The following is a 27320-nucleotide window of genomic DNA, read 5'->3' as shown; positions in this document are numbered from 1 at the left end:
AGTTTTCAAAGCAAATTATTACGTGCATGATCCTAGGGGGATAGATTGGTAGGAAAATACCATCGCTCGTCCCCGACCGCCACTCATAAGGAAGACAATCAATAAATAAATCATGCTCCGACTTCATCACATAACGGTTCACCATACGTGCATGCTACGGGAATCACAAAATTTAACACAAGTATTTCTCAAATTCACAACTACTCAACTAGCATGACTCTAATATCACTATCTCCATATTGCAAAACAATTATCAAGTATCAAACTTCTCTTAGTATTCAATGCACTTGTATGAAAGTTTTTATTATTGCCATGTTGTTATAGAGGACTCTCAAAATAATATAAGTGAAGCATGAGAGATCAATTATTTCTATAAAATAAAACCACCACCGTGCTCTAAAAGATATAAGTGAAGAACTAGAGCAAAAACTATATAGCTCGAAAGATATAAGTGAAGCACTAGAGTAAAAATTATATAGCTCAAAAGATATAAGTGAAGCACATAGAGTATTCTAATAAATTCCCAATCATGTGAGTCTCTCTCAAAAGGTGTGTACAGCAAGGATGATTGTGGTAAAATAAAAAGCAAAGACTCAAATCATACAATACGCTCCAAGAAAAACACATATCATGTGGTGAATAAAAATATAGCTCCAAGTAAAGTTACCGATAGACGAAGACGAAAGAGGGGATGCCTTCCGGGGCATCCCCAAGCTTATGATTTTTGGTGTCCTTGAATTTTACCTTGGGTTGACATGGGCATACCCAAGCTTAGGCTCTTGCCACTCCTTGTTCCATAATCCATCAAATCTTTACCCAAAACTTGAAAACTTCACAACACAAAACTCAAATAGAAAATCTCGTGAGCTCCATTAGCGAAAGAAAACAAAACACCACTTCAAGGTACTGTAATGAACTCATTCTTGATTTATATTGGTGCTGAACCTACTGTATTCCAACTTCTCTATGGTTTGTAAACCCTTTACTAGCCATTGATTCATCAAAATAAGCAAACAACACAAGAAAAACAGAATCTGTCAAAAACAGAATAGTCTGTAGTAATCTGTAGCTAACGCAAAATTCTGGAACCCCAAAAATTCTAATATAAATTTCTGGACGTGAGGAATTTATCTGTTAATCATCTTCAAAAAGAATTAACTAAATAGCACCTTCCAAATAAAAATGGCAGCAATTCTCGTGAGCGCTAAAGTTTCTGTTTTTTACAGCAAGATCAAAAAGACTTTCCCCAAGTCTTCCCAACGGTTCTACTTGGCACAAACACTAATTAAACACAAAAAACAGAACCAAAATAGAGGCTAAATAAATTATTTATTGAATAACAGCAAGGAAAAAATATTGGGTTGTCTCCCAACAAGCGCTTTTCTTTAAAGCCTTTTAGCTAGGCATTGATAATTTCAATGATGCTCACACGAAAGACAAGAATTGAAGCACAAAAGGAGCATCATAAAGCATGTGACAAACACATCTAAGTCTAACATACTTCCTATGCATAGGCATTTTATAAGCAAATAAATTATCATAGCAAGCAAAAATTAGCATATGCAAGGAAGAAGAAAGAGACGATAGCAATCTCAACATGACGAGAGGTAATTTAGTAAGATGAAAATTTCTACAACAATGTTTTCCTTTCTCATAATAATTACATGTGGGATCATAAGAAAATTCCACAAAATATCTATCACAAAACATATTCTTAACATGATCCACATGTATGCAAAGTTGACACTCTTCCAAAATAGTGGGATTAACATTAACTAAAGTCATAACCTCTCCAAACCCACTATTATCAAAAACTTCATAAGATTGAACATTCTCCAAATATGTGGGATCTAAAGTTGACACTCTTCCAAACCCACTTTCAATATTATTGCAAACATTATAATCAATCTCATATTGATCATGGGGCTTAAATAAATTTTCAAGATCATAAGTAAAATCACCCCAATCATGACCATTGCAACAAGTAGTAGACATAGCAAAACTAGCATCCCCAAGCTTAGAGTTTTGCATATTATAAGAACAATTGACATTAATAGAATTTATACTATCATAATTGCGATCATGCTTTCTATTCAAAGATCCATCGTGAATCACTCCATAAAGTACTTCAATCACAATTTTTAGATTCACGAATTTCAAGCAAAACTTCATAAAGATAATCTAGTGCACAAAACTCACTAGAAATTAGTTCACCATAATTGGATCTCTTAAAAATATTAGCAAGCAGATGAGGATCCATAGATCTTAGGTTCTCTGTTTAGCAATAAATAAACAACTATTCCAACCAAACGAGCAAACGAGCCAAGTAAGACATCAAAGCAAATGGAAAGACGAAGAGAAGAAGGGTGAATAAAACGGCAAGGGTGAAGTGGGGGGGGGAGGAAAACGAGAGGCAAATGGCAAATAATGTAATGCGAGGGATAAGAGTTTGTGATGGGTACTTGGTATGTCTTGACTTGTGCTTGACTTGACTTGGCGCGAATCTCCCCGGCAACGGCGCCAGAAATCCTTCTTGCTACCTCTTGAGCACTGCGTTGGTTTTCCCTTGAAGAGGAAAGGGTGATGCAGTAAAGTAGCGTAAGTATTTCCCTCAGTTTTTGAGAACCAAGGTATCAATCCAGTAGGAGATCACACTCAAGTCCCACGCACCTACACAAACAAATAAGAACCTTGCAACCAACGCGATAAAGGGGTTGTCAATCCCTTCACGGTCACTTACGAGAGTGAGATCTGATAGATATGATAAGATAATATTTTTGGTATTTTTATGATAAAGAGAAATAAATATGCAATGTAAAATTAATGGCAATGGAAATAACTAAGTGTTGGAAGATTAATATGATAGAAGATAGACCCCGGGGCCATAGGTTTCACTAGTGGCTTCTCTCAAGAGCATAAGTATTACGGTGGGTAAACGAATTATTGTCGAGAAATTTATAGAATTGATCATAGTTATGAGAATATCTAGGTATGATCATGTATATAGGCATCACGTCCGAGACAAGTAGACCGAAACGATTCTGCATCTACTACTATAGCTCCACACATTGACCGATATCCAGCATGCATCTAGAGTATTAAGTTCATAAGAACAGAGTAATGCTTTAAGTAAGATGACATGATGTAGAGGGATAAAATCATGCAATATGATATAAACCCCATCTTTTTATCCTCGATGGAAACAATACAATACATGTCGGCTCCCTTTCTGTCACTGGGATCGAGCACCGCAAGATTGAACACAAAGCTAAGCACTTCTCCCATTGCAAGAAAGATCAATCTAGTAGGACAAACCAAACTGATAATTCGAAGAGACTTGAAAAGATAAACCAATCATACATAAAAGAATTCGGAGGAGAATCAAATATTCTTCATAGATAATCTGGATCATAAATCCACAATTCATCGGATCTCGACAAACACACCGCAAAAGAAGATTACATCGAATAGATCTCCATGAAGATCGAGGAGAACTTTGTATTGAGATCCAAAGAGAGAGAAGAAGCCATCTAGCTAATAACTATGGACCCGTAGGTCTGAAATAAACTACTCACACATCACCGGAGAGGCCATGGAGTTGATGTAGAGGCCCTCCATGATCGATGCCCCTCCGGTGGAGCTCCGGAAAAGGCTCCAAGATGGGATCTCTCGGGTACAGAAGGTTGCGGTGGTGGAATTAGGTTTTCGTGGTGCTCCTGGATGTTTGGGGGGTACGTGGATATATATAGGAGGAAGAAGTACGTCGGTGGAGCAACGAGGGGCCCACGAGGGTGGAGGGCGCGCCCAAGGGGGTAGGCACGCCCCCTGCGTCGTGCCCTCCTTGTTTGTTTCTTGATGCACACTCCAAGTCTCCTGGATCATGTTCGTTGAGAAAATCATGTTCCTGAAGGTTTCATTCCGTTTGGACTCTATTTGATATTCCTTTTCTTCGAAACCCTAAAATAGGCAAAAAAAACAACAATTTGGGCTGGGCCTCCGATTAGTTTGTTAGTCCAAAAAATGATATAAAAGTGTAAAATAAAGCCCATTAACATCCAAAATAGATAATATAATAGCATGGAGCAATCAAAAATTAGAGATACGTTGGAGACGTATCAGATGCCCTTGTAACAATCTTGGATAAATCCAAGATGGCCAGCCACATCTTGGATGCGCTTGGGCATATTATCCTTGGAGGTGGGTGATAAATCACAAGTATAGGCGATCGCAACATTTTCGAGGATAGAGTATTCAACCCAAATTTATAGATTCGACACAAGGGGAGCCAGAGGATATTTGTAAGTATTAGCAATTGAGTTGTCAATTCAGTCACACCTGGAGATTAATTATCTGCAGCAAAGTGATCAGTAACACAATAATACAATAGTTTTGATAGTAGTGATAGCAGCAATAGTAACGGTAATAGTGATAGCAGTATTTTTGTCGCAAGTGCAACCGTAATGATAGCAGTAGTAACTTAGCAAGAACAATATAAGAGAAATTCGTAGGCATTGGATCAATGATTTGTTGGATGATATTCATCATGTGACGGTTATAACCTAGGGCGATACGACACTAGCTCCAGTTCATAAATATAATATAGGCATGTATTCCGTAAATAGTCATATGTGCTTATGGAAATAACTTGCATGACATCTTTTGTCCTACCCTCCCGTGGCAGCGGGGTCCAATTGGAAACTAAGGGATATTAAGGCCTCCTTTTAATAGAGTACCGGAACAAAGCATTAACACATAGTTAATACATGAACTCCTCAACCTATGGTCATCACCTGGAGTGGTCCCGACTTGTCACTCTGGGGTTGCCGGATCATAACACGTAGTAGGTGACTATAACTTGCAAGATCGGATGTAGAACATGGATATAATGGTGATAACATAAATGGTTCAGATCTTGGCTCCAGAAATTCTCTTTATTAATATAAAATATCTTCGCAAAGTTTTGTTCCATTCTGAGAACTTTTATTTCTCCACAAAAACAACACCATGGTAGTTCTGCTGAAAACAGCGTCAGTCCGTGGTTAGTTTCTTTCAAATCATGCAAATTAGAGTCCAAAACAAGAGGAAAAGCGTTAGGAAAAGTAGATAGTTGGAGACGTATCAACTCCCCCAAGCTTAAACCTTTGCTTGTCCTCAAGCAATTCAGTTGATAAACTGAAAGTGAAATAGAAAAACTTTTACGAACTCCTTTGCTCTTGTTTGCATAAATAAGCTTAAACAACACCCAGTTTTTCAACTAACATTATAACTAACCATGCCGTCAATAAATCTCAAAAATTATATTAACTCATATCAATGACATAATCAGCTAGTGAGCAATAATAAGATATCTCAAACGGAAACATGTTGTCAAAACAACCATGATATAATATGACAATAATGGTATCTCACTAGCCCTTTAGGAGACCGCAAAACATAAATGCAGAGCGCCTCCAAAGTTCAAGCAGCGACCAAACATTGTAATTCATGGTAGAAAATATCCAGTCATGATGCACCCAACATTAGCTACACACAATGCATAAGCATGACAACAGTGCTCTCATGTTCTGGCACTTATTTTAGAAGGTGATGACACAACATAAAAGTAAATAGATAATCCATTCGCAGAGGGAAGTAGTGATTTGCAGAGGTGCTAGAGCTCAAGTTTTAAAACAGAGGTAAATGATATTTTTAGACATGCACCCTTCTCATTTACTTCACGACCATCAGTTATCAATATCTTCCATGCTAAGCACGCTAGTGGCGGTTCCCAAGCGATAAAAGTAAAGATTTTGACTCCATTGGGAGTTTTTGTTTGATTATTTCTAAGCTTTTTCTGTTTGCAGTTTGGGACTGGGCATCCCTATTACCGCCCTTTTCTCGTGCGATGGAGAGTGAATAAACACTCGACCTGAGAATAACCCGCTTAGCATGGAAGATACCACCCACCTCCTGTCATTCCATGAATGATCCAGGTACACAAAAAGGATATTTATTACAAGTTTTTAGAGGTGGCACATGCAAATTTACTTAGGACGGCAGGGTAATACCGCATATAGGTAGGTATGGTGGACTCATATGGAATAACTTGGGTTCAAGGTTTTTGATGTACAAGCAGAATTCCCACTTAGTACATGCGAAGGCTAGCAATTAGATTGAGAAGTGGCCAGCTAGAGAGGAACAATGTTCATGAACATGCATTATGCATAAGTAACATTGGACACTAGCATGGGTAGGATATGAACACCATGAACATAAATATCATACAGGCTATGTTGGTTTTGATTCAACCACATGCATGAACATGTGCCAAGTCAAGCCACTCGAACATTTAGAGGAGGATACCATATCATCATACTACATCACAATCATTTTAACGCAATGTTGATATCCAAGATAAATCATTATCCACTCATAGCTACTTATGCATGGCATGAGAAACCATAATCTCTAATTGTCATTGCAAACATGTTTAATCATAATGGGATGAATCATGGATACTAGGTTAAACATATTTACACAAACATAACAAGTCGAGTTCAAACCAGTTTCTCTCTGCCATGGCCAGTTCATTGAATATCGTCATTATTGCCTTTCACTTACACGACCGAACGATGTGAAAATAATAATAGTGCAAGAGTGCCATGGACTAAGCTGGAATCTACAAACATTTTATTCAACGGGAGAAGACAAGGTAATATGGGCTCTTTGTTAGATCAACAATTATTCAAATGAGAGCCACTCAACATTTTCATCATGGTCTTCTCCTCGGTACGACTCGAATAAAAATAAAAGAAGTTCAGAGAAACACACTGAAATATTCTTGGAGTTTTTGGTTTTCTTGAACAAGCAAATAAAAGGGAAAAGCAAAAATAAGAAAACTATTTACACAGGAAAGCTCCCAACAAGCAAAAGAAGAACAAGGAAATCTTTTTGGGTTTTCTTTTTAGTGCTACAGCTAAGCATGCATAGAAAGTAAATTAACTACAGCTAATTTTTTGGTTTTTCTAAGGTTTTTTTCAAACACACAAGAAGAAAGCAAGAAAATATAAATAAAATTAAGCATGGATGGTACAATGAAAAAGTGTGGACACCGACAATTGGAATGAAATGTGTGAACATGAATGTGATGTCGGTGGAAAACACGTACTCCCCCAAGCTTAGGATTTTGTCCTAGCTTGGTAGTCTATCAGTAGCCTGGATAGTAGTCGGGGTGCTGAGGAGTGGGCCTCCATGCATCCCACTGCTGAGGCTCCTCCTCTGCTGCAGTCTGGTCGTTCTGGTAGGCGATGATGTCCACATGCATAATCCTATATCCACCCCTGGCAACAGGATCAAACAAAGCAGGAGCAGGCAATGGAATAATATCACAAGTCCTCACACTAAAAACCAGGTTATATGGATGTTAGGAGATTCGATATTAGTAAAATGGTGGTGATCCATGGCTGCGCGATCTAGGTAAACCTTGGTCAGAGGGTAATCATGAAGGAATATCTCAACATTAAAGTGAGCCGCCAAACGAGTAGAGAAAATTCCACCATGTATTTTACCATTGGACTTATTAACATGGAGGCGATGTGCCACAATAGCTACCAAAAGCTATAAGTGTTGTTGCCCTCTAGTGCATGACGTAAAACAACAAAGCCTGGTGCGTTGAGCGCACCTACTTTTTCTCTAGCAAGCAAACACTTAGAAACAAATAAAGCAAAATAATGCAAGGCAGGAAAGTGTATACTAGTGGTAGTGACAGCCGACACCCCTCTCTCATCTCCCATGTCAAGGTATGATAAAAGGCCTCAAACTCTACCGGCCTAGGCTCAACTAAGCTCCCGTCAGAAGGGATCATGCATATGTTACAAAATTCAGTAAGTGGTATCTGACGGGTTTCAGCATATAAATTAAACTGCACCTCAGGAGGATTATTCCTAGGAAAGAAATTAAAACTTTCAACGAAGGTGTTTGTGAGGAGATGATACTATTCATATTCAGCTGCGATGAAGTCGGTGAGGCCGGCATTAGCAGCATATTGTGTAAACTCTTGCAGGATTCCAGCCTCTCCTATGAATGGGGCATGCGGCCATTCGCACGGCCGTACTTCCGCCAACCTCCGAGGGTGGACATCACTGTCAAACGACTCCCCAATAACTCCCTTAGAGTTCTTCTTGGAACCAAACTTTCTAAAGATATTCATGTTTTTCCTATCAACAAAAATTCTGAAATTTTTAGTCCACAAAATTTTCTCAACAAAACTTCACAAAAATAATACCAACTACTCATAGGTATACATAGAGACCATAGCAAGCATTCAAACTACTTAGAACTCTAAGAATTCAACATGCAAGCTCATCTACAGCAGCACCAAGAGTAGCTAATTATTCAAAATATAAACGAGTAAAACAAAAACTAATTGGACAAACATTGGAGTCACATACCAAGCAACAATCCCCCGAAATAGTTTCGGAAATGGAGCTTCGAGCAAAGAGATCGAAATCCGTGGGTTTGAGAGCAAGAACACGGGAGAGAGAGCAATGGAGAATTTTTTCCAGAGGTAAGTGATGATGTGGTGTGAAGGGATAAGTGAGGGGGGCCACATGGGGACCACAACCCACCTGGTGCACCTCCCTCTGATATTATTTGCAAGAGAAATTCTTAAATATTGAGAAAAAACCGTATTAAATTTTCAGAGCATTCTGATAACTTTTATTTTTGGGTCATTTTTTATTGCATGAAAAATTCAGAAAACAGACAAAACATGACATTTTATTTTATTTAACTAATCAAAACATAAAACAAAAGGTAGGGACAGCAGGTAGTGCTTACTAAATTCATCAACTTCATACCTCTAAAAAATGATCCATTAATAAGGTTGATCAGGTCTTATTAACAACCACTTTCGATTAGCATGAAACCGAAGAACTTTCGTAAATCACTAAGTTACCTCAATGGGGATATGAATGTCCCCAACAATAAGCATTTCATATTTCTTTTTGGCAGTAGGTAGAGGTAGTTGAAAACTTCCAATAGTGATTGTCGGAGATTGTTCAATAACATTAATATTGTTCACTTGGAATTGTTTCTTTGGAAAGTGCACCGTATGCTCATTACCATTGATATGAAATGTGACCTTGCTTTTATTGCAATCAATAACATACCCTTCAGTATTCAAGAAGGGTCTACCAAGGATAATCGACATGTTGTCGTCCTCGGGCATCTCAAGTATAACAAAGTCATTCAAAATAGTAACATTAGCAACAACAATGGGCACATCCACACAGATACCGATAGGTATGGCAGTTGATTTGTCATCCATTTGCAAAGATATTTCAGTAGGTGTGAGTTTATTCAAATCAAGTCTTTTATATAATGAGAATGGTGTAACACTAACACTAGCTCCTAAATCACACAAAGCAGTTTTCACATAATTTTTTTGATAGAGCAAGGTATAGTTGGTATTCCTGGATCTCCAAGTTTTTTAGGGACTCCATCCTTAAAAGTATAATTAGCAAGCATGGTGGAGATTTTAGCTTCCGGTATTTTTCTCTTATTAGTGATGATGTCTTTCATATACTTTGCATAAGAAGGCATTTTCAAGATATCAGTCAAGCGAGTACGCAAAAAGACTGGCCTCAGCATTTCATCAAAGCGTTCAAATTCTTCATAATCTTTCTTTTTAGTTGACTTAGGTGGAAAGGGCATAGGTTTTTGAACCCATGGTTCTCTTTCTTTACCGTGTTTTCTAGCAATGAAGTCTCTTTTATCATACTTTTTATTCTTAGGTTGTGGGTTATCAAGATCAATTGGAGGTTCTATCTCAACATCATTGCCTGGTTCTTCATTATTTGGTTGACTATCTTCATGAACCTCATCATTAACTTTTTGATTATCAGAAGGTGAGTGTTCACTACCATGTTGAGTTTCAGCATCAGAGATAGAAACTTCATTATCATTATCAGGAGGTTTTTCTACTTCAGGTTCACTAGAAGCATGCAAAGTCCTATCATTTTTCTTTTTCTTTTTAGAAGAACTAGGTGCACTAGTGTTATTTCTTTGTGAGTCTTGTTCAATTCTTTTTGGATGTCCCTCGGGATAAAGTGGTTCCTGAGTCATTTTACCTCCTCTAGATGCAACTCTAACAGCAAAGTCATGTATATTATTATTCATTTCATCTAGCAACTCTCTTTGAGATTTAGCAACTTGTCCTAACTAGGTTTATACCATAGAAGCATGCTTTCCCACACCTCTAACATCATTTGAGATTCTAAATAACAAGTCACTCAAGAGAGCAATGATATCAGAATTGTATTCAATTGTTTCATAACATTTGCATTGAAGTGATCTTGTTTTCTAATGTAATTTTCAAAATCATAAAGGCATTTACTAGGGTGCATATTGTGAGGATTGTCATTATCATTGAACTTCATTAGAGAATTTACCTCTACCACCTTGGGTGGTGGTAGTGTATTAAGCCCATGTATTTCTTCAATGGGAGGTAAAATTTTAACATCCTCGGCTTTAATACCTTTTTCCTTCATAGATTTCTTTGCCTATTGCATATCTTCGAGACTGAGATATAATATACCCCTCTTCTTCGGAGTGGGTTTAGGCGTGTCACAGCCTGATTTTTGGCCCTTTCTTTTTCTTTTGATTTTTTGAGGTTTTTGCTTGAGTTTTCTTTTTCCGTGGCTGTGTGGTCTGGAAACTAAAGAAGATGCCCTCATCTTTCTTTCCAGAGTGGCTTGTCATCCTCAAACCCTTCTCAAGACCTTGCCATATCCATCTTGGACCAATCCCAAGATTCTTTTTATTGGCAATATTCCTTTTTCTATTAAAGGAATAACCCAATTTGCCCTAGGTTGGGAAGCAACCTCCCCTCCCCTCCATGTCCTTCTTGGTGCTCTGCGTCCTCAGGTCCCGGCCCTCGAGCGAGCTGAGCCGCCGCTGGTATGCCAAGTCGCGTGTCGTAGTTAAGGCCAGGGGGTGAGGGCTGGAGAGCCAGTAAGAGCTCCTGAGGCGCAATGCTCAGGAGCCCCCCTTTTAACGCGCAAGCAAATCACATGAGAGAAGAGAGAGAGTCCACGGTACCGCCTGCTGTGGCCCTCATGAAGTTCCTGCAAGTTAGTGCAAGGAAGGGCACCGGTCGCCGTGGTGATTGCTGGTTTGCTTCTGGCGTGTGAGAGGGGACTCCCTACTACGGAGAACCCCCGGGGCGTGTACAGCCCCGCCCTAACACGTGGCTTGCACAGCAGGGCTAGACGAGGTGTCTCTGGACACTCGTGAGCCGGCGCAGGACTCATGAGGCCCTACCTCAAGGCGGGTTGCGCCTGGTCTTGGTTCTTGTTTGGTGTCTTGGTCCTGCGATATGGTTAGACAACGCGAAGGATCCTAAAGAAAGACGGCGGCATGTGGCTCCCATGGTGGGTGACAATCAAGCAGGTGATAGTCATAGATAGATTAAGCATGGAAAGCATACTGGCTTAAGTAAATGCAGGGAAGATGCATGCCACTGGGTCCGGCACGATTGGCTTGGGGATGATGCAACCCGAGGGGCGCCCCCAACAGGGTAAGCTAAAGACATAAAAGTAAAGATACATGCACAAGGACGGACCCACGCGGCCTGGGAATGATGCAGCCCTGGGGGCGCTCCGAGCTGAATGAACTTTTAAAAACGTCACCTAGTCCTATAGATGAGGGAGAGTTGGGGTAGCTGAAGGCGTGCAGCGAAGGGGCTGCCACTCATGAGCCACCGAGGCCCTGAGCCTTGGGAGGCTCTGGGGGTCCAGGGGGTTCCTTGAGGACCGTCTTCATCTCCGTCAGCATAGCGTGGTGCCTGGCCTCCTAAGCCGCCAGGATGCTCCGCGGGTTGTGTTGATAGGCGGCTGCCACACTCGGTAGGCCAAAGGGCATGCGAACGTAGCTGTGAGGTGGGCCCTCGCAGCGTCCCACGCGCGAAGGCTAGAGAAGCTCCTAAGAGGCGGCCCGATTGAGCCCTAGAATGTCGATGCAGACGCGTAGCCCGGCTTCCTCGCCTTGATGGGGAGCTGCATCTGGTGAGCGGCGGGCCCCGCGCATGGCCCTCGCGTCTTGCAGTTCTTGAGTGGTCTTGGTGATGAACTCCTGAGCGGTGGGCACTCCTTGCCTTGTGTTCTCCTAAGGGAAACGTGCCGCGAAGCACGCCTCCAAGTGGTGCCCAAGCGCCTCCCTCATGATGTTGGCAAAGTCTGAGGCCCTCCAAAAGAGAGCACAGAGCCCTGCCAGAGAGGGGCGCTGGGTGCGCTTTCCTATGCGATGGAGGGAGGTGCCCCAGGCGCGGGCGCCGATCTTAACGAGGTGCCGCCCGCCTGAGGCCCTGCGTGGCACAACTGCTTCTTCTTCTTCTTCTTGGGGGTGGCCTCCGGAGGGTGCTCACCCTGACTGTCGGGGTCGTCGATTGCTGCAGCTTGGATGACACGCTCGAGGGAGCACACCACGTCTCTTTTTTCGCACGGGACTATGATGATTCCGCCGCTTCCCGACATCTTGAGGACATTGTAGCCGTGATGGGTCACCGCCATGAACTTGGCCAGGGCTGGATACCCGAGGATGGCATTGTATGGCAGGTGGATGTAGGCGACGTCAAAGTCAATGAGTTCGGTGCGGTAGTTGTTGCATTCTCCGAAGGTAACAAGGAGGCGGACCTGCCTGATCGGGGTAGTAGAGCCGTCGGTCACTCCTGAGAAAGGCTTGGTAGGCTGAAGCTGGTCATATGGCACTTGGAGGTTGTCGAATGTGTCGACGGACAGGACATTGAGCCCTACGCCGCCGTCGATGAGGGTCTTGGTAACTTGCACGTTGCTGATGACTGGTGAACAGAGCATTGGGAGGACGCCTGCAGTAGCCGCGCACTTGGGTTGATCTGCCGAACTGAACGTGATGGGGCACCTGGACCATCTGAGCGGGCGTGTGGCCTCGAGCTTGGGGAGAACTGCATTCACTTCACGGGCAAATTGTTTGAAGATATGCTGCGAGGCTGGGGCTTGAGCTCCGCCCAAGATGCAGACGATAGCGCATGGCTCCAGGAAGCCCCCAGCCCCCTCGTCTTGATGGTGGTCATCATTCCTTCTGGGTGGTGGCGGTAATGGAGGAAGGCCAGCGTTGCCTTGAGGACGAGCCTCACGGGGCTGGTCCCTCCAGGCGCCCTCGCGAGGCTGATCCTGCCAGCGGTCCTCATGAGGCCGGTCATGGTACTCCTGGCGCGGGCCACGGTCGTCCCAGCGTCCGCCACCACATCCTCCTCCTCGGCCGTAGCCCTGGTCGCTGCGCTCGGGGCATCGACCGAAGCGTCCTTCTCGAATGCCTCTGAGCTCATGACAGTCGCTGGTGTTGTGGGTATGTAGGTTGTGGAAGGCGTAGAACGGTCGGCTGCCCTTGGATGACTCAGGCTGGTCTCTGCCGCGCTTGGTGTCTGGCTCCGCCGCGAGCACGGCTGCTCCCTTGCGCTTCACGTCCTTGGCCTTGGTCTTCTTCTCCTCCGGGTCCGCAGCAGGGAGCTCGAGGAGGGAGAGGCGCCCCTCCTCAGCTCTTGCACACTTGGTCGCGATGTTGAACAACTCCAAGGTCGTGCACAGCTCCTCATGGATGGCAAGCTCCTTCTTCATCTTGACATCACGGACGCCGTCGGAGAACGCTGAGATGATGGCCTCGTCGGTCACCTTGGGATCTTGATTCGCGCATTGTTGAAGCGCTGAATGTACTTCTGCAGGGTCTCTCCTGGTTGTTGCTTGATGCAGCGCAGGTCACCCGCGACCGGGGGGCGGCCGCGAGTGCCTTGGAAGTTGGCGGTGAAGCGGTTGCGCTCTTGTCCCAGGAGGAAATTGAGCCTGGAGGCAGGTTCAGGAGCCAAGAGCAAGGGCCATACTTGAGAGCCATGGGAAACCAGTTCGCCATCACTTTCTCATCGCCATTGGCCACCTCGATGCTCAGCTCGTAGAGATGCAGGAACTCCGTGGGGTCGGGGGTGCCGTCGTAGCGAGGAGGCAGATCTGGCTTGAACTTGCCCGGCTAGGCGACGCTGTGCAGCTTGGGGGTGAAGGCGCGGCAGCCGACCGTGGTCACCAGGGCCCGCCTTGCAGGTGGAGCTTGCTCTTGGCGCCCGTGCGCCGCTACGGCCAGCGGTGTGGGGCCTTGCCACAACAAATGATCCTGACGCGGCGGAGCGAGGAGTGGCAGAGCGTTCACTTGGGGTCGAGGGACTTCTTGATAGCTTCTTTCTTCACACACAGGCGCCGGATGCGGTGGGTCACGCCGTGGAGCCGCGTGCCTTGGCTCTATGGCGCCGTCTTGGGGCAGAGGTGGTGGAGGTGCTTCATGAGCCGCCAGCCACGCAAGGCAGAGAGTGGGATGGCGCAGGGGAGCCCCCTGCGGCGTGGACAAGCTCGGTGATGCGGTCAAGCCAGTCCTCGTAGAGGTTGTCAACTGGGCGGTAGCGCAGGAGCTCGTGCGCCATGAGGAGTGCACCCCATGCGTCCGTGGGAACGCGACGAGCATGAGACGACGAACCAGCGAGGGTCAGCGATGGGGTGGAGGTGCGACCGTCCTGTCATACCGAGGGGTGCAGCGAGCATGCTTGCTGATCATTCCCCGCCGGGCCGGATGGCGGCGTTGGCGGCAAGCGACGGAGAGCGACGGGGTGGCCCGCCGACAGGGGCCATCTGAGCGACGCGGGTGGCGAGGGCAGCCCGACGCTCGGAACGGGCGCGACGTGCGTCCGCCATGGAGACGATGAAGCGACATGACGCGGAGGGACGGGAAGGAAGCTTCAGCGCACCCCTACCTGACGCGCCAAATGTTGGATCACGGGTTCCGGCAAAACCCTTAAGGTTCGAACACTGCAGTGCGCGTGAAGATCTCCCCCCTATCGATCCGCATCCTAACTTAGCCTAGATCTCACAAACTAACTCGACAAACTCGCAACACAAATGACACAAGATTTTTACTAGTTCGGGCCACCCTTGTGGTGTAATACCCTACTCCAGTGTGGTCATGGTGGATTTCCTCTTGGGATGAAGACGAACAGTACAAGGGGAAGAACAACCTCCTGAGGTTGAGGTGTTCTTGTGCTTGGTGGGTGTGCCGCCAAGGATGTGGTGGCTCCAATCTCAGATCTCTCTCGCCTAGCTATGGTGGTGGCAAGTTCTATTTATAGAGGCCCTGGTCCTCTCCCCAAATATTGAGCGGGAAGGTAGCCAACAATGGCCAATTTGAAAGGGGACATCTAGTACAAGCTATCCTGACAAAAGCAGTCTTCGCCTGCCAAAGGCTCTGGTGGTGACACCGTCTTGGGCTCCACGGTGACCTCCGTCTTGCCGTCCTTCTGGTCTTGGTCTCGTTGCACCAATATGGAAACCTTTGTTGGATGCCTCGGTACTCCGCGCCTGCGCTTGACCCCTTAGCACCAAAGAGGAAACAAGGACGCTGCGCGTGCTGGCACCCGCCAGGCGCCCTCCTGGTCTCGATCGTCATGGCTTACATCACGAGAACCTCGCGAGGTTTGCCAGGCCTTAACCTCTCCTCCCCTCATGAGCCAGCCTAGTGAGGCCGCTCCTGAGGAGGTCTTGTGTCGTCCGCCTCATGAGGTGTGGCCCCTCACGAGGGTCTTGATTCATTGTTGATGAAGATGGGCCGTACGGGACTGCTAGCAAAGCCACACCGTGGGTCGCAGGCAGGCAAGTCTGGGGACGCCTGTTCCTAGAACGCCAACAATTTCCCCTGATAGTACCTATGGTCACACGAAGAAGTAATATGACCAGCTCTTTTAGCAAAGAATCCAGAATAAGAGCACAGTAATGAAGGAGCAAGACCGGCAATGCAGGTATGAAAATTTTCACATGACCCACCTGGGTCAGATACCCTGGACAGTCTGAGTCACTATTGATCGCCATTAATATTCATCAAGGGGGTCTAATCAATTTTGGTAAGGACCCCATATCAAGGAAAGACCCGACCAGTTAACATATATGCTCAGATTTGTCGGCATCGAGTATCTGCGTCTGTCAAGTCAGACCAAAGGTCAATTCAACAGCTTGATTCCAGCAACTATGGCAAAGCATCACACAACCTACTATCCCCATGGATATGTTGACAGAATGAATAAGTAGAGGATTAATAACAGTCTTGAAGCATGTGCCCTCACTTATGTGAATCAGCAAAGGATATCCTCTCATGAATAAAATCCTTTTTGTCAGAAACCCCGTCAGTCAAGGATGAGGATATTATCATATAAGGTCATACCCCTTATGCTGGCCACGTCAGGCGACAATAAAATATTTGGTATGAATCTGAGACTCAAGACAGTGGAGCCAATTAGGATGATTCAGAAATTCCTACGATAAGTCAGAATCTGTCAGGAAAATAGTTATGCCTCAACTCACTTCTTGGAACCCAGTTAACCCGTATTTAGTGGAAGAAACCAATGCAAGGAGCAAGATCTTGGGTGTTCATTAGGAAAAATCTGATCACCAATTCATGGAAGCTTGTCAGTACAACCACAATAATCGGGAATCACTCTCGGATTTGTGAGACGGGCATATATTCCAGTCATGATAACAAATCACACTCAGCTAAGTTACCAGATATGAAAATAATTGGAGCCAGTATAAGCATGGCAATGTGAGGTAAGATCTGTCAGGATATGGATATAGTGAAACAAACCACCCTAGAGCCAGTCAGCTAAGTCAGATGAAGAATTCAATGGGAACAATCAATAAAGGAAAAAAGGATACCCAAGTTGGAAACGGTCTCCTTAAGTCAGTATATGCATACTTCTTTCCTGAGCAACCAAATCTCGAGGACGAGATTTCTTCAAGGGGGGAAGAGTTGTCACAGCCTGATTTTTGGCCCTTTCTTTTTCTTTTGATTTTCTGCGGTTTTTGCTTGAGTTTTCTTTTTCCGTGGCTGTGTGGTCTGGAAGCTGAAGAAGATGCCCTGATCTTTCTTTCCAGAGTGGCTTGTCATCCTCAGACCCTTCTCAAGACCTTGCCATTTCCATCTTGGACCAATCCCAAGATTCTTTTTATTGGGAATATTCCTTTTTCTATTAAAGGAATAACCCAATTTACCCTACGTTGTGAAGCAACCTATATTTCTATCACTCCTAAAATTCCCAAATAGTTCTCATAAATTGTTTGGGTCATATCTTCCTCATGTTCTTCATCATGCGCAAATAATTTATTTCCTATTCTGTCCTAAATGGCACACTGTGAAGCAAGTTCCATTTATCTTTGATCAATTGACCCCAGACTTTTTGGACACCTTTTCATGTCAAAAAAATTGTCTCATGCCAAAATTCAACTTTATTTTCCTAGCCAATATTCCTCTGTAACATCCCAAATTTTCAATTTGGAATGTTATACGTAGGTCATTCATGCATATCATATTTTATTTGCTTTTTGTTTCGCGATCGTCGAAATTCTAAGCAACTCAAGGACCCTCGGAGAGAGTTGGGGATTTCACGGTTTTCATATTTGAATTTTATCTAATATCGAAACAAGGATCAGTTGTTTTATTATTTTTCTCTCTGAAAATACTTCATATTAAAATATATGAGAGGAGATAATATGACTTCTCCAAAATAAACGAAATATTGGAGGAAAATATTTAAATCAACTTTTTGATTTTATTCGGATTTTATTGCTATTTTTATTTGCATAGGAAAAAAATAAGCATTTTTTCAAAAATTGCATTTTAGGCTAAGAAAATGTTCACCTTGTTCTAAATATTCTATTTAGACGGTGATTTTTTTTGGTATTTTTAGATTTATTTTTTATTTTTTTAGGATTTATTTTCGGTGGAATATGTTAAAAAAAGAGGAAGCCCACCGGACCGAACTGGGCCGCGGCCCAGCTGGCCCAGCTAGCCCCGCGCCGCCGTCGTCTCCGAGCCGGACTCCTTGAGGGAGTCCGAGCCGCCGCCATGGCCTCGCCCCCTCCCGCAAGACGCCTCCCCTCCCCCTTTAAAAGCCGGACCCGCCCCCCTTGGAGCTCCAAGCCGCCACCGCCGCCAGCCCCGCCGCCTCGCGCCACTGCCGCACGCCACCGCTCGCCGCCTGCTACTGCGTCGCCGCCAAGCCCCTGCCGCGCCGCCCTCCGCCGCCCCGCGCTGCACCCCGCCGTCGCCCGCGCCGCCGCCCGCTTGCCGGAAGTCGCCGGAGCCGCGCTGGAGTTCGAATCTCGCCGTTCGGTTTTTTCGGTTTAGGTAAAAACCACCGGTTTAAAAAACCCTAGTTACCTTTTTTTTAGACCGATTCGTTGGTTTTCTCGGTTTAGTTTATTTAGCGGACGTTCGTCCGTACATTCGTTTTAGTGAACGGTTTTCGCCCGTTAGTCACAGACAACGAATGTTCGTTCGTTAGCCTGTTCGTCCGTTTTTCTTTTTCTTAGGTTTTACGCGATTATTTTCGATCGTGATTTATGATCCAGACTTAGCAGATTCAGACTTAGCAGAAAACTGGACATGGCAAAAACAGAGTTATGAAGGCACGTTTGCGAGCTCGATGCACTCAACACAAGGCATTGCATGACAAGCTAAGCATACTACCAGCAAGAAGACATGTTCAAGAAACTAACCATGGCAAGAACAAGATCATAGCATGCATGTATCAACTACAACAACCTTGGCAAAATTGATTAACACGTACACAATCTGCAAGGAACATTTTATAGCAAAAGTAGAGCAAGATTGAGTTATGCTAGGGCACTCCATAATTGCAAAAAGGGACATGGATGGATAGAGCACAACCATATGTCAAAAACATCCTTACTTAAGACATTCAAAAGAAGCATGGATCTCACTGTAGCAACATGAATACATGGCATTAAAATATCTGCAGGGAAATGACTTAGTAGAATTCTAAGTCCCTGAAAACAACAATATTAGGAGAGCTACTTTGCATGCATGTGCTAGTCACCACATTGATCACAAAAATACATGGCATACACCCCTGTAAAGATGGCATGGCATAGCCCAAAACACATGTAGAGTTCATGCCCATATGCAGCACACAATAATCATGGCAAAAAAGACAAATGCTCAAGATCTGGTAAGTAACAGGAACTAACATTTCATAGCACTCTTGCATCAACAATTTGGGCATCGAGGTGAAATCAAACAAGCATCTCACAATGGAACGAAAAGAAGAGCACATCATGATGAACATTTTGATATATGGCATGCACAAAACGGAGCTACGGATGCGGGGTTATGATGCAATGAACAGGGCTAAAAATAATTGCAGAAAAAGAGACTTAGGCGAAAATCAGGGTCAACCCTAGAAACTGGATCTAGATCTGGGCGGCGCGGTTGACGAGGTTCGCCGGAGTTCGCCTGCGGTGGCCGGAGATTTGCCGGGGGGAGGCGGATCCGGAGCAGGACGGGGCGGCACCGGAGCTCGCGACGGCGGAGGGCGGAGCGGCGACCGGAGCAGCGCCGGGCGAGGCGAGGCGGCGGGCGAAGCGAGGCGACGGAGGGCGCGGCGACCGGAAAAGGCAGCGGCCGGCGGAGGCGCGGGACGGTGGCGCACGGTGGCGGCGAGGGAGATGGCGGCGAGGAGGAGGCGGCGCAGCGCGGGCGGCGCTCGGGCAGCGGGGAGGGGCGGGCGCGCAGGCCGAGCGGGCCGGCTGCGGGCCCCGCGGGCCAGCGGCGGAGGAGGATCTGGGGGCCACGTGGCATGCTGCCATTGGCTGCGGGCGGGGCGCGGGCGTGTCCGGCCTGGACGGACATGTCCGGTGGCGGCGGGGAAGGATTTTTAGGGTTTCTTCCGGGAATGGAGGAGAAGGAGACATTTCTATAGCTAGAGGGAGCTAGAAGAGTCCAATGGAGTGCGGTTTTTAGCCACGCGATCGTGATCGAATGACCGAGAGGATGGAGGGGGTTTGGATGGGTTATTGGGACACTTTGGAGGGGTGTTGGGCTGCAACACACACAAGGCCTTTACGGTTCCCCGGTTAACCGTTGGAGTATCAAACGAACTCCAAATGGCATGAAACTTGACATGCGGTCTACCGGTGGTGTACCAAGGCCGCTTGACAAATCTCGGTCCATTCCGAGAATGTTTAACACCCACTCACGAAAAGAGGCGAAAGAGGACGTCAGAGGACGTTGGATTGTCGGATTGTAAAACGGGCAACGGGGAAAATGCTTGGATGCATGAGACGAACATGTATGCAAATGCGATGCACATGATGACATGATATGAAATGCATGACATGGACAAAATGCAAAATGAAGACAAAACCCAACCACGATGGGAATCTCATATCGCATCTTCAGAAAAGGCAAGAGTCGGAGTACAAATATGGAAAGTTGTATCCGGGGCATTACAACACTCCACCACTACGAGAGGATCTCGTTCCGAGATCTAGGATGGCACCGGAGGGAAAATGGAAGAGGAAGATAAGAGGTAAAACAAAGTTTCTTCTTTGACAAATGAGTGAAACCAGTGAACCTTGAGATGTTGAAAAAATTGAAAGAAAGAATGCAACGGAGATGAACGAAGTTGAAAGCACTCTGTTATGAAAGGGGAACAAGGAAGAACAAATTCAGGCAGCACTCCGGTTGAAAAGAGATTCAAGACTTGATAAGGTGAAAAGAACTTAAGCAGAGGACACAACACTCCGGTTAACTTGATAAGCACGAAAAGAACACGATCCTCACAATTCGAGATGATGATTGAAGAGAACAACAACACAATGCCTCCGAAAGAGATAAAAGAATGGAATTAAAGGAACGGATAAGAAAACAATATCTTCTCCCTGAAATGAGCTTTGAAAAAGCATCTTTATGAGAAGGGTCAAACGGAGTTGTTGGAAAACCAACAACGAAAAGAGTAAGCTTGCTGTGGACTTATGAAAGACATTTCAACATAATGAGGTGACGCCCTGCCACTCACGGGAAAATAACTGATTGAGAGCTAGAAAAGATAGAAGCTTCTTCCACCGAGGTGATAAGAGAACTTGGAGGTAGTCATCACAAAGAGCAACATTCCCAATGGAAGGCTTTAGGCGATATCTATACCAATGTAACTCCAAGGAAGAAAGTGATGGGTTTGAATACCTCATTCCTAACAACTTGTGAATCATGAAACATGAAAGAAAAATTGTCAAGAATGACATAACACCACCTCAAAAGATGAGATATGAAAGAATTGCACTTCGTAATGCAAGATTAAGAATACTTGAACTCCTCAAAACAAAACAAGTCTTGGGCACCATGTTGATTAAAGAGTATAGCTTAGCGGATCAAATTTCCGAGAGAAATCTTGAAGAACAATTGAAGAATGAAAGGAATCCTTGATGAACCACCATGAAGAAACTCTCGAAGAACTCCGAGAGAAGGGATTTAACATTTTGATGAAACAAGAATAAAAATTACATTATGCGTATTCTTCACCAATTAAATTGATGACAAGCAACGGATTTGGCATACCACTTATTCTCATAGAAAGGATTAAGATAGATATAGTGTCAACTTGGGAAGGTCTTCTACGAACCGCCGGTAGGATTGGAAAGAACGAATGAATTCATATGATAACCAAGGAAGAGAACTCTTGAACGAACCACCGAAAGAATTGAAAAAACGAATGAAGATACTTGGGGACATTTAGATACAAGAGAATGAAGATATGACGAGCTGATTAGATAACACTTGAATAATGCACTAGTTTGATTTGGAGGATGAGAGTTGAAAGCTGAGAATGAATAATTCTGAGATGATGGGCTCCAGAGAATCAAACTGAAAAGACTCTTGGATTGCTCTGGATGGGTGAAAAGAATTCTCACAACCAAAAACAATTATGAGAGGATGGCAGCAAGCTTGAACTACGCATCTCTGAGAGAAAGGAGCAAGATTGAGAGACATTCTTCTTTGGCTTCAAATGTTGAGAATGACAATGAGAAACAACACCATGAATTGTTGAGATACTCCAGAATGATTAAAAGAGGAGAGGTTGAGCCAAAGATGAAAAGAATTTGAAAGCAATATTGGAGAAGGCAATTGACTGATGAAAATTCATTCTTACGTCAAACTTTGAAAGAATTTGAGAATAACTCCGGGAAAATAGAGGACTCGGGTAAGATCCTAGAAAACACATGTGGGTTAGGTCCCACTCAAAAGAAACACTGTTGAACGATTGCTTGAAAAGAGAGATTGCACCGGTTGAGTTAAATGGCTTGAATGAGACAACACCCTTGAGATATCTTGAATGATTGAGAATGGCAACGCGAATCTTTCGAGATATCTTCAGTACTCCGAAACAATTGAATAGCGAGAAGTAGATGATTAAGAGGTGCACATGCATGGGAACGCCTTTGAAACGAGGAAAAGGGATATGATCAACACCGAAAGCATGATTTGAATCCACCGGAGAAGAAAAAGAACGAAGAATGATGAACTTGAAGCTCCCTTTATCATCTTCATGACAATCACCAGATAAGAACATTGAAGGAAAATAATGAAGAAAATTCACATGAATAAAATGGATACTTGATTAAGAAATCCGAGTCCTCGAAGAAAAAAGGGTGGGAGGGCAGGAAAACAAAGGCAACTTGGAGACGGATGAAACAAACACCGTTGCAAAGAACGGTGAATTGATCTCGCGAATGTAGAAATGATCGGATCCACTTGAAGAGGAACACGCCGGTTGAAAAGGATTGACATGACAATCTCGATAATCAAGAAGGATTGGTATCCACATAGAAGTATGAGAACACCGCTTAGGAAAGGTATGGAATCAACACTTGACATTGAAGCAACTCGAATACCAGAACTGAAAACAAAACAAAGGATTGGCTTGCAGAATAAGACGGAACAAACATATGATAGACCCCATGTCATATCATGTGTCTATTGGAAAGAATTCCTATGAGCTACTTGAATTCCCACTTATGAACTCCTGAAACTTTTTGGTTATTCAATCAGGTGTTGGGGATACAGGGGAAGCATAATATCTCACCCAAAACTAGCAGATCCTACATCCAGCTGTATCCATCCTTCAACACATAACCAAGAAACCTTCGGAAATCATTTACCTCAACCTTCGAAAAGCATCCGTTATACAAGTTATGGCAATACTCCCGAACTCCTGCCTAAGTACTGGGTGGTGTCAAGGTTATGTCACCAACAACTGCATAAAGGAGATTTTTGATGTCAGCGAACTCAAGTATTCCAGAACTGGAACGATAAAATTGTGACGACAACACCTCGGAGCTCAACTCCCTGGGACACTGCCACAACCCCTAAATGTCAGGAGGCACCAAGAACAATGTTCTCATCACAAAACTATCAGAACGATTCCAAGATACCCGGGTGATCCTAAAAAAATTCGTGAAATTTGAGAAGAGAAGAGTAAAAACTCTACGTCAGGAGGCCTCACCAGAGAGACGAAGGGACTGAGGAGTAAAAAGAATCCTACTCTCCGATATATATAATCCTATAAGACTCAAAACATTTTTCTAGACTCAACAACGCCAACGATTCGATCAAGCATGGGGCTCCTAAGTCAGGGAAGGCTCTGAATACCAAATTGTAACACCCATGATGCGGCTATATCTCCCACGTGTCGGAGCACGACTTAAAGGCATAACCGCATAGTAGGCATGTCGCAACAGGGGTAGTCTTTACACATCCCATGTACTGAATAAGAGAGGGATAAAGAGTTGGCTTACAATCGCCACTTCACACAATACATAAATATAGCATTACATCATCTAGAATACAATCAAGGTCTGACTACGGAACCAAATAAGAAAGACAACCCCAAATGCATAGATCCCCATCGCCTCAACTGGGCTCCACTACTGATCGTCCGGAAAGGAAACAACACAACGAACACGATCTTCATCGGGCTCCCACTTGAGCTCAGTTGTGTCACCTGCACTGGTATCATAAGCACCTGCAACTGTTTGGAAGTAATTTGTGAGTCACGGGGACTCAGTAATCTCACATCCGCGAGATCAAGACTATTTAAGCTTATGGGTAGGGTAAAGGGTAGAGAGGTGGAGCTGCAGCAAGCACTAGCATATATGGTGGCTAACATACGCAAATAAGAGCGAGAAGAGAAGCAAAGCACGATCGTGAACTAGAAGTGATCAAGAAGTGATCCTGAAACTACTTACGTTCAAGCATAACACAAGAACCGTGTTCACTTCCCGGACTCCGCCGAGAAGAGACCATCACGGCTACACACGCGGTTGATGCATTTTAGTTAAGTTAAGCGTCAAGTTCTCTACAACCAGACATTAACAAATTCCCATCTGCCCATAACCGCGGGCACGGCTTTCGAAAGTTCAAAACCCTGCAGGGGTGTCCCAACTTAGCCCATCACAAGCTCTCACGGTCAACGAAGGATATTCCTTCTCCCAGGAAGACCCGGTCAGACTCGGATCCTGGTTACAAGACATTTTGACAATGGTAAAACAAGACCAGCAAAGCCGCCCGATGTGCCGACAAATCCCGATAGGAGCTGCACATATCTCGTTCTCAGGGCACACCGGATGAACACTACGTACAACTAAAACCAACCTTCAAGTTTCCCCAAGGTGGCACTGCAAGTGGCTCTGTTTTGGACCAACACTCAGAGGAGCACTGGCCCGGGGGGTTTGAAATAAAGATGACCCTTGAGTCTCCAGAACCCATGGGAAAAAGGCTTAGGTGGCAAATGGTAAAACCAAGGTTGGACCTTGCTGGAGGAGTTTTATTCAAGGCGAACTGTCAAGGGGTTCCCATTATAACCCAACCGCGTAAGGAACGCAAAATCAAGGAACATAACACCGGTATGACGGAAACTAGGGCGGCAAGAGTGGAACAAAACACCAGGCATAAGGCCGAGCCTTCCACCCTTTACCAAGTATATAGGTGCATTAAAGTAAACAATATATGTAATAATGATATCCCAACAATATCCATGTTCCAACATGGAACAAACTTCATCTCCACCTGCAACTAGCAACACTATAAGAGGGGCTGAGCAAAGCGGTAACATAGCCAAACAACGGTTTGCTAGGAGAGGTGGGTTAGATGCTTGACATGGAAATATGGGAGGCATGATATAGCAAGTGGTAGGTATCGCGGCATAGCAAAAGAGCGAACAACTAGCAAGCAAAGATAGAAGTGATTTCGAGGGTATGGTCATCTTGCCTGCAAAGTTCTCAGAGTTGACGAAAGCTTGATCCTCGTAAGCGTACTCAACGGGTTCCTCGATCACGAACTCGTCTCCCGGCTCTACCCAAAGCAAGAACACAAGCAAAGTAAACAACAATCAACCACGGTGCAATGCGCAAGCAACATGATGCAAAACATGGCATGATATGCGAGACATGATATGCAATGCATATGCGTGCTCCAGAAGGAAAAGATTGAACCAGGCATCAACTTGGCAAACCAAGTGTGCCACTGGAAAGATGAGTTGATTTCGGTCAAAATCAATATAAAGATCACCGGAATCGGATGCACGGTTTGCAAATGGCAAGCAAAACAAGAATGGCACAATTCTGCAATTAATAGCACAATGCCATCTAAAATGCAACAAGAAACTAAGCTACTGCACTCCAACATAGCAACAAAGCACATGGAAGTGATCTACTCAAGATGCTTGACAAAAGATGAACAGTGAGCTACGGCTTAATCACACAAGAGCAGGTTCAAACAAGCATGGCAAAAGTGCAAAAGATACCAGCATCACTGACTTAGTGAAAATAACATGCCAGGAATTAACATCAGGAAGACATGTTTAGAACAAGATAACAACATGATATAGGAACAGAACATAGCAATACAAGGCATGACATGAATCTACTCAAAGCATATAACAAAAGTCCCTTACTGACCATAAGCCAAAACGGATCAGAAGATATGATGGCACCCATGTAAACATAGCAAGTTTCGTTAACAGATTCACACTTAGCAGAAAACTGGACATGGCAAAAATAGAGTTATGAAGGCACGTTTGCGAGCTCGATGCACTCAACACAAGGCATTGCATGACAAGATAAGCATACTACCAGCAAGAAGACATGTTCAATAAACTAACCATGGAAATAACAAGATCATTGCATGCATGTATCAACTACAACAACCTTGGCAAAACTGATTGACACGTAAAAAATCTGCCAGGAACATTTTATAGCAAAAGTAGAGCAAGATTGAGTCATGCTAGGGCACTCCATAATTGCAAAAAGGGACATGGAGGGATAGAGAACAACCATATGTAAAAACATCCTTACTTAACATACTCAAAAGAAGCATGGATCTCACTATAGTAACATGAATACATGGTATTAAAATATCAGCAGGGAAATGACTTAGTAGAATTCTAAGTCCCTGAAAACAGCAATATTACGAGAGCTACTTTGCAAGCATGTGCTAGTCACCACATTGATCACAAAAATACATGGCATACACCCCTCTAAAGATGGCATGGCATAGCCCAAAACACATGTAGTGCTCATGCCCATATGCAGCACACAATAATCATGGCAAAAATGACAAATGCTCAAGATCTGCTAAGTAACAGGAATTAACATTTTACAACACTCTTTCATCAACAATTTGGGCATCGAGATGGACTCAAACAAGCATGGCACAATGGAACAAAATGAAGAGCACATCATGATGAACATTTTGATATATGGCACGCACAAAACCGAGCTACGGACGCGGAGTTATGATGCAATGAACAGGGCTAAAAATAACTGCAGAAAAAGAGACATAGGCAAAAATCGGTGTCAGCCCTAGAAAATGGATCTGGATCTGGGTGGTGCGGTTGACGAGGTTCGCCAGAGATCGCCTGCGGTGGCCGGAGCTTTGCCAGGGAGAGGCGGATCCGGAGCAGGACGGGGCGGCGCCGGAGCTCGCGGCGGCGGAGGGTGGCGCGGCGACCGGAGCGGCACCGGGCGAGGTGAGGCGGCGGAGGGCGCGGCGACCGAAACAGGCGGCGGCCGGCGAAGGCGCAGGACGGCGGCGCACGGTGGCGACGAGGGAGAAGGCGGCGAGGAGGAGGCGGCACAGCGCAGGCGGCGCTCGGGTGGCGGGGAGGCGCGGGCGCGCGGGCCGAGCGGGCCGGCTGCAGCGGTGGATCTGGGGTCCATGTGGTGCATTGCCACTGGCTGCAGGCGGCGGCGCGGGCGTGTCTGGCCTGGACGGACATGTCCGGTGGCAGCAGGGAAGGATTTTTAGGGTTTCGTTCGGGAATGAAGGAGGAGGAGACGTTTTTATAGCTAGAGGGAGCTAGGAGAGTCCAAATGGAGTGCGGTTTTCGGTCACGCGATCGTGATCAAACGGCCGAGAGGATGGAGGGG

Source organism: Triticum urartu, chromosome 4, assembly GCF_003073215.2.
Source record: "Triticum urartu cultivar G1812 chromosome 4, Tu2.1, whole genome shotgun sequence".
Lineage (NCBI taxonomy): Eukaryota > Viridiplantae > Streptophyta > Magnoliopsida > Poales > Poaceae > Triticum > Triticum urartu.
Note: the sequence above shows the minus strand (reverse complement) of the source record.